We start from the raw sequence: 8286 nt of genomic DNA, 5'->3' as shown, positions 1-8286 counted from the left end.
TTGCATCCCGGGCGGGCATGGCACCGCCTGAGTTTTATGGCCTCTAACTCGGGAGAAAGATTACTTGAAGTCGGAGCACCCCGCCGGCGGTGGCCGGCAGGAGCGGGCTGCCGGGAGCGGGAGGCAGGAGCGGGTGCGGGAACGGGAGGCAGGAGCGGGAGGCAGGAGCGGGAGGCAGGAGCGGGTGCGGGAAAGGGAGGCAGGAGCGGGAGGCAGGAGCGGGTGCGGGAGCGGGTGCGGGAGCGGGTGCGGGAGGTAGGAGGCAGGAGCAGGAGGCAGGAGCCGGTGCGTGAGGCAGGAGGCAGGAGCGGGTGCAGGAGCGGGTGCGGGAGGCAGGAGGCAGAAGCAGGAGGCAGGAGCGGGTGCGGGAGGCAAGAGCGGGTGCAGGAGCGGGTGCGGAGGCAGGAGCGGGTGCAGGAGCGGGTGCGGGAGGCAGGAGCGGTGCAGGAGCGGGTGCGGGAGGCAGGAGCGGGTGCGGGAGGCAGGAGCGGGTGCAGGAGCAGGAGGCAGGAGCAGGAGGCAGGAGCAGGAGGCAGGAGCGGGTGCAGGAGCGGGTGCGGGAGGCAGGAGCGGTGCAGGAGCAGGAGGCAGGAGCGGGTGCAGCAGCGGGTGCAGCAGCGGGTGCAGGACGCTGCCGCGCGGAGCGGAGCGCGGGCACAGCCGGCGCTGGCGGCGCGGCGCGGGGGGAGCCCGAGCCCGAGCCCGAGCCCGGCGCTGCCGAACAATGCGCTCCGGGGCGAGCCGGGACCAGGCGCCGCTCCTGCACTGCCCTGCCGTATCTATCCCGCACTAGTGCCTTCAGATGAGTAACATCTGCCTCTACTTTTGTAGTGCGTTTAAATTCTAAACAGAGGAGGGGAATATGTATAAAGAAGTACTTAAAATAACTGCTTCTAATAGCCTTTAATACAGACATTTTGGGTAAGTAATTACAGCAAATTTCACATTTCACCTTCAACCCCTGAGGCTACACTGTTTCTCCACCTACTCTGAAATGAACTGAAAGCACTTATTCTGTCGCACTCTGATAGAGAACAGTTTAATATTCTGCGGGTTAGCTATTTTTCTTCACTTTTTAATAGAGAATTTACTCGTTAAATAGCGTGTTCATAGTGTTTTTGCACAGTGAAACAGAGGTTCAGAATGCCCACTCTTAAGAAAAAAAAAAATCGATAGCACTCACCCCGTGGATGGGTGGGTGGCTGGGGGGTGGCAGTACACACGCAGATATGAACACATGCCTTATCACAGGAATGAACAAAGCACGAAAAAGCCCACAATCACATGACATGGTCTATATACAACTATTATTTAGGCAGTAACATTTTAAAAAACCCACAAAAATAAATGAAAAAGAGTTTAAATTTGCCTCTTACTATTAAGGTTAAGTGTTCCATGCAGCTTGTTTATCAGCTCTCTCTCTTTTGAGAATAAGGTTTCCCAATCTATTTTTTTTAGTTATTTTTTATTTTTCCCAACTGCCCACAGTTTTATGGTGCTTTCACATTTCAAAAAACTGTGAATAATGTATACAAGGATACAAATGACTTTATGTACTCCAGAGGAAACAAATGATAGTTTCCATTATCACATCAGTCAAATAACATTTTCACACGAATCTGTTTACATTCACTAGAATGATAACATAATATGCTCTTCAGCAATACTGCCTTATCAACCTGCAAAGCGGTGTAATAACAATTAACATAACATTTAAAAGCCTACAGTCTCATTTTACCCACAAAAGTTTGTTAAAAAAACTTGATAACTCTGACATTCAAAAATAATGTTATAAATATGCAAATTAATTTTTTTAAGTAAAATATTTGCATCTCCTTTCCTCCTCCAGGCTTTTGAACTTCTGAGGTCAACAAGGACAAACAATACCACTAGTGTCTCTTTGCAAAAAGCTGGGTTTGCTGTCTGCAAGCAATGGTATCATTTCCATAGCAACCCCCTAACTATTAATTTTCAATTAAAGCAGACACAAAGCGGACAGCCTGAGGCTGGCAGACAGTGTCAAGAGCCCATCTCTGTAGGCAACAGTTTCACACAGCTATCAAGCGATAGGTGCCTCTTCCACAAAGCTGTATCAGAGGTACGTCAAGTTTGGCTGGTTAAAATTACATTAACCTTGAGTTCAGTCCAAAATATTTTATGTCATGCATTTATAACGACAAAAAAATATACTGGCCAAAGCCTAAGTCAGAAATAAACTAGCAAACAACAATTTCAAAACCATATGCAGCACAGAAAAGATAGGAAAAAAAAGCAAACATGGGAGAACTTGCTTCTCAGTGGCTATGATACCACTGCATTTGTCAAAAACCTTTTAATCTTTAGTATTCCTATCATCAACATCACCACCATCATCATCTCCTAAAACACACTCCACACTCTTAAATAAAACAGTCAACACACCTACTCTATTATGCAGATTAGAACTAATTCTAAGGCATGAATTTCCCACAGATGTCACAACACTGGGTACTATTCTGTAATTAAAAAATAACGTTTTCAAGTATCAGGGAATTATGTATTTTCTCTCTCTCTTTCACTTCCCATTTTTTCACTAGAAACTAAATTTTCAATTCCACACTTCCTCTCATTGCTAGAAGTTTTGGCCCATCTCCCTACTAACAACCTAGAGGTACACTTGGCATGGTCTGCCTCGACCATTCTCCCTTCTGCACTGAATTCTTTCTGGTCCAAAAGCAATGCTAGAAGTCATTTCTTCATCTCCTCTTCCAGGATCAAGACTTACTTTTGCTCTCTCTCTGTTTTTTTCTTCTTTTTTTTAAATTATTTTTAAAAATTATTTTAAGTCTCTCCATATCTCCTTCCCTCTTTAACTGGGTCAGGTGGGCCCCTGTGTGTAAATCCAGATCACTAGAACAGCCAGGTCCTATGCAGTCACACAGGTAGCCCAGACCTCTGACTGCTACTGCATGGGATTTTTTTACTCCTGGGTGCAGGGAAAAACCCGCTGGCAATGACAGGTATTATGTCACAGCCTGTTTTCTACCAAACAAAAGATGACAGGCAATGCAAACTGTTTTTCAGATGACAAGTTCCCATCAAATGTGTTGCTCTAATTCTGCACCCTTCCTGCCCTTTTGCCTCTAGCAACAATTATGCAAAGGAACATATAACAGGTCAGGATCCCCCCAAACTCGATATGATCTCACTTGTAATCCTCTGGACAACTGTCAGCTCTTGCAACAGTTGGATGCTATCTCTAGTACTCCAGGATCTATAAGCACGCCTTGCAGTGATAAGCTAAAGAGCTGGTTTAATAACAGTCCTGAGCACTAGCAGGAACTAAGAGGAAGAAATGTGAACATAGAAATGTGAACAAGAAATGTACATACCAGCATTAAGTAACACAAATTTCAAGAAGCATAGCCAATATTTAGGGAATCCCTCTATTGATTTAAATACTAGTAACTAGAAATCATAGGCTTAACCTTGCAAAACCTTTATATGTATGAGAGAACTGACATACTACTGGGGTAAGTAAGAACTGGAATCATAGAACTGTTGAATGGTTTGGGTTGAAGGGGATCTTAAAGATCATCTGCTTCCAATCCCCTGAAAACACAATCATGTATTTACATAATAATGACCACATTTAAATTGTATTTATTTACAGTATATTGCATATGTGATCACAGAATACGCAACACCATATTCAATCCTAAAAAAAAAAAAATATCCCAAATAACATTTTGTCACTTATTTCCTGATATAAAAATGCTACTCCATATATTTACAATATTATGGTTAAGTATTTAGATATCACAATTTTACTGTTTCTATTCAAATTGTGTTTTCATAATGAGAACATAACAAGGATGATATAATTAAAGAAGATGTAATAAATGACTTTAAAGTGGGCCCTCCAAATATCTAGTCTTTAAAGTTAAGCTTGCTTAGCAAGCTTTTTTCCACCAACTTACTCAATTAACAGTGATTAATATTGGTAGCAATCATAAGCATGTACAGGGAAGAGGAAGGATTGACTTTTTGCCCTCCAAGTTGCTAATTTCCCAGTTTTCCAACAACAATGTCTATTGTTTGCTGCGTGCAGACATGAAGTGAATAGCACCTAAATTAGTGAAAACTCGTTGTAGGTGTGTTTTCACTTTCCAAGGGTTTATTAGAGACTGGCAGTGAAAAGGCACTGAGGAAACCAAAGCTCACTCTGTACTGAAGACAGTTTAACCCCTGCTGCCATCCTACTGGAGCAGTCTAGGAATACACTTGGGAAGATGTATGGTGACCCTGGGACCTAGAGCTACAATGGTTGTGAAGACACACTGGAGAAGCAAACCCTGCCCAGCAGCACTGGTGAGCACCAACACACGTAAGCACTGCTCAGGGCTGGGACCTGTCAAGGGGTGAGCCACCACCTTCACAATTTACACAACTCAGACTGCAACTTATTTGCACCTCAGATGACCATGAGGTACAAAGTGCAATCATTATTTTTCATTCATTTTTCAGTTTGAAGTATCCTAAGTATTGAGAGGATTGGGGTGCAGATCAGTAGCACGGGGTCCTGACAACGGTGTGAATTGTGTGTCCCTCAGCATGGCACAGGGACACGTGAGGGCAAGCAAGGTCACCAGACTTGTCTTGAAGAATTGTCCTGGGTAAGGCGAGTCAGTCTGTCTGGAGTGAGTCCAAGGGTGAAAAACCCTATCTGCTGTCAGACTGCTTCCTGGGAGGGAAAGCTTCAGGAGAAAGCTGGGGTGGAAACTGGCACAGATACAGTGAGGATGATCAGGATCCCAGCAGGAAACAGAATAAGCCAGGCAGCCAATGCATGTCATATGTGCAGTTCATGCACACAGTTTTATTCAAAACATTTTGCTTCATGTGTGCTTAAAAAAGAAAATCTGTGGTTTCTAGTGATGATTACGGTTCCTTCCACTCAAAGCCAAAAGTCCTTAATTGTTGACACTATGTCAACACTTACATCTTTTTCTCTTTCAGAAGGTTAACAGTGTTAACAAATTTCTTTGGGGAAGAATTTAGCAACTTACTAGGACTGCAATATTTATTCTACATCAATTTATTAATATTTTGAAAAACTGAGCCAGTAAGAATAGTTAATAGCTTGTCCATTCTGTAATTAACACTTATGGATATAAATCTCTCTATCCATGTGAATCCAGGATGGATCATGTTTTGCTGCAAACAGTAAGTTGCCATTAAACTACAACACACAGATGGTCAGGCACCAACTGGTTAATAAGAGTTTTTACTTTACAGTAAAAGATACTAGATTAGAAACAGCAAACTGGGCAAATATATTCCAAAAAGCCTCTGTTTGCAATAAACTGCAAATATGTTCTTGATCTAGAGTTTTTGCAAATCTCTGAGAGGTTTTGGCAATAAAATAAACTAGAACAAGTTGGAGGGAGAGAGGTGTCTAAATCCCTGCTTTAGATTTCATCCCAGTACTAGAGATCAATGTGGGTGCACCAGGAGGAACTTATGATGACTGTAGATCTAAATATACAACAAAGAAGAAAACCAAGTTTCTATTCACTATTTGCAACCCACTGATTACTCCACTTATTTTTCTTGCAAATAACCATTTATCAATAATATTTCATTCACAAAAAAACTGTTAGTATACCAACCCATTTTCTCCAAGTAAAACAGCACTTGAGATTTTCAAGATTTGTTTTCCAGCAAATTAAAATAGTGAAAGACATGAATAGTACATGAAAAAAAAAACTACAAAAAAAAGAAAAAAAAAAAAAAAAGGCAAAAAACCCCCCTCAGATCGAAAGACACCATTTACATTTTAGAGAAACACAGACCATCTATACCATCATGAAGACAGAGCTCAGAAAACCTGTATCATATTTTTATAGTTTAGTTTGTAGTACTCCCACTAAAACCATGAGCTGTTTCCCTGTCCCATCCTCCAACTGGAGGCAGAAAAGGTAAAGAGCATGGGTTGAGATAAGAACACCCCTGACAATAAACAGTACTGGACCCTTCCCTCTGCCATCTTTCCAGGACCCAGAAGAGAGTTCCTTTCCCCCACCTCCAGCAATGATGTGAGGTGGTGCAGAATAACCTCCTTGCCTTGGCTGCACCCTCTCTCAGCTACTGCAAAAAATTAACCCTGTCCTGCCCACAACCAGGACATGTATACACAAGATATGAAAGAAGCTGGAGTGATTGGTGAAACCCTTCCCCTGAGAACACAGTTGAGTATTTCAGTATGAACTGATCCCCCATCTGCCTCATTGATTCTGGTAATAGTAACATTTAAAATTTCATCAGAAACACACACAAACAAAACAAAACAAAACAAAACAAAACAAAACACCAAAAACCCCCCAAAAACAGTCCAATTCTCCTTTGTTGCTAACAGATCTTTGCAATTAGTAGCCAATGACCAATACCAATCTTTCAGGCAGTTCTGAGCATATCCCAGGAACCCACTGCCAGTGGCACAACAAGCAATCATAGGGAAAACCTATTTTCACAAAAAAACCCCAATGGTACCACTAAAATTATTTTATCCATCCTTAATTATATTAAAGGACTCTCAAAATAGAACAAACTTGCAGACATGTTTTCCCTTCCCAGCAGCCAAGTTTGGCAGGTTCCCAGGCTCCAGCTATACAGACACTCCTGTCTCTTCCAAAACCAAAATGTGTGATGGAATAGAAAACAACATAGTCCTTTCTCATTTAATCTCCAAGAAAAGGGACTGAAGGTTCAGTTTACTTCACAACTGCAGGGCAGGGGCCTTCTGCAACTGGAGAGCCCCCAGGGCAGCACAGAGACATGGTGTTGGCAAATCCCAGCCCTTGCCTGCACCTGCCAAGGGGAGGATTAAGGAGCACAGTATCATCCTTCCCAACATCATCATCACTTTGATTCATCTGTTTGCTAGATTTAAAGATTTTTTTTTCTTTTTTCTTTTTGCTTTTTCAAACAGTGAATTGCAATGCTACTGGTTCATTCTAATGATATTTATGGTCCTTTCTTCTCTCTGGACATTCATAATGAAATGTATCAAAGTCAGCAAAGTAAATTGCATTTTTCTTAAAAATCTCCTTCAACCACAAGTTTTTTTTCATCTGCTCCCATCCAAAATAAGGCATTCTCTGTCCTTCCTTAAAGAGCTTGTGCAACAGCCTCATCAGCTTATCTATTCCTGTCCTCATTTACTTCAGCTCCACATTCCTGTTCTGAGCTCCAACTCACAGAGTTCAGTCTGGTCTTCTGCACTATTTTGGCTTTGACCTGACAGAACAGTGACCCACTGAAGCTATTTTCCATCCAGAATGAGGGCTGAAAAGAAAGTCTTGGAGGTCTGGCTGCTACAGCTCTGGATATTTCAAACAGTGCCACCTACCCAGTCCCAGAAATCCACACTCTTTCCAGTCACTTCAGAAAGGCTTTTGCTCTCATGTATATCTCCAAAATAGGTAAGTTCCACATAAAAAAGCCTTACACATTGAAGGATAAATTCCTGATATACTTAAATAACAAGTTTCTCCACTGTCTGTGGAAAAAAAATGCTATTTTAGTGAGGCCCACATAAACAAGGGTTTGAGCTCCCTCTGCAGGCTTTATGTCTGTAATTAACTAAGAAAAGCTTTTCCCACGGCCATGCAGTCATAAACGAATAATGATGGTGTGCAGAAGCAAAAATGTTTTGACAGGATTTGGCATGAGAGTAGTTGAAATTATCATTTATGTTTTTCTTTAAATCAGACATTTGGAGAAAATTGTGATCTAGTGTAAACAGGTGCACTCTACTGCAGTGGAACAGAGTGCCAGACACTTTGCTTCGAAGTGGGTTTAGCTAATTTTGTGTTAATTTGAAGGCAACTTAAGTAAATAATGATAACTAACTACAAGAGCTAGTATATAGGAAGAGCATTAGGACAAAAGAATGACATCAAGACAGAACAGCAGGGAAATACATGTAAAAGGTTAACTTTTTACTCTAACTAGTAAAGCAGATTATGCTACTACACCAGGCTTACACTGATTTAGTGGTATAGAGTATCTGGAGTGCATGCAGTACTAAACTCACAAACAGAGATTTCTATCCCAAGTAGCATCAGATCATCACACTCAGGAGCTAAATCACCTGCAAGTTTCACTAGAGCCACTATCTAATGGGATTTCTTACAGGATTAGGGCAGAAATGTGGATTTCCTTTACATTTCAAGTCCAGTCATTAAAAAGAAAACTCCTTTTTCAGACTAATAGCATTTTTCTTTTCCCTTTTCACATTAGGGA

At 41.8% G+C, this 8286-nt stretch overlaps 1 protein-coding gene across 8 annotated transcripts in view; it reads right to left on the bottom strand.

The window, feature by feature from the left end:
• FOXP2 (forkhead box P2) overlaps positions 1 to 8286 on the bottom strand; it is a 389384-nt gene that overhangs the window by 197160 nt on the left and 183938 nt on the right. The window lies entirely within an intron of this gene.

The sequence above is a fragment of the Oenanthe melanoleuca genome, chromosome 1A, assembly GCF_029582105.1.
Source record: "Oenanthe melanoleuca isolate GR-GAL-2019-014 chromosome 1A, OMel1.0, whole genome shotgun sequence".
Taxonomy (NCBI): domain Eukaryota; kingdom Metazoa; phylum Chordata; class Aves; order Passeriformes; family Muscicapidae; genus Oenanthe; species Oenanthe melanoleuca.
This window is presented reverse-complemented; position numbering and strand designations above follow the sequence as displayed.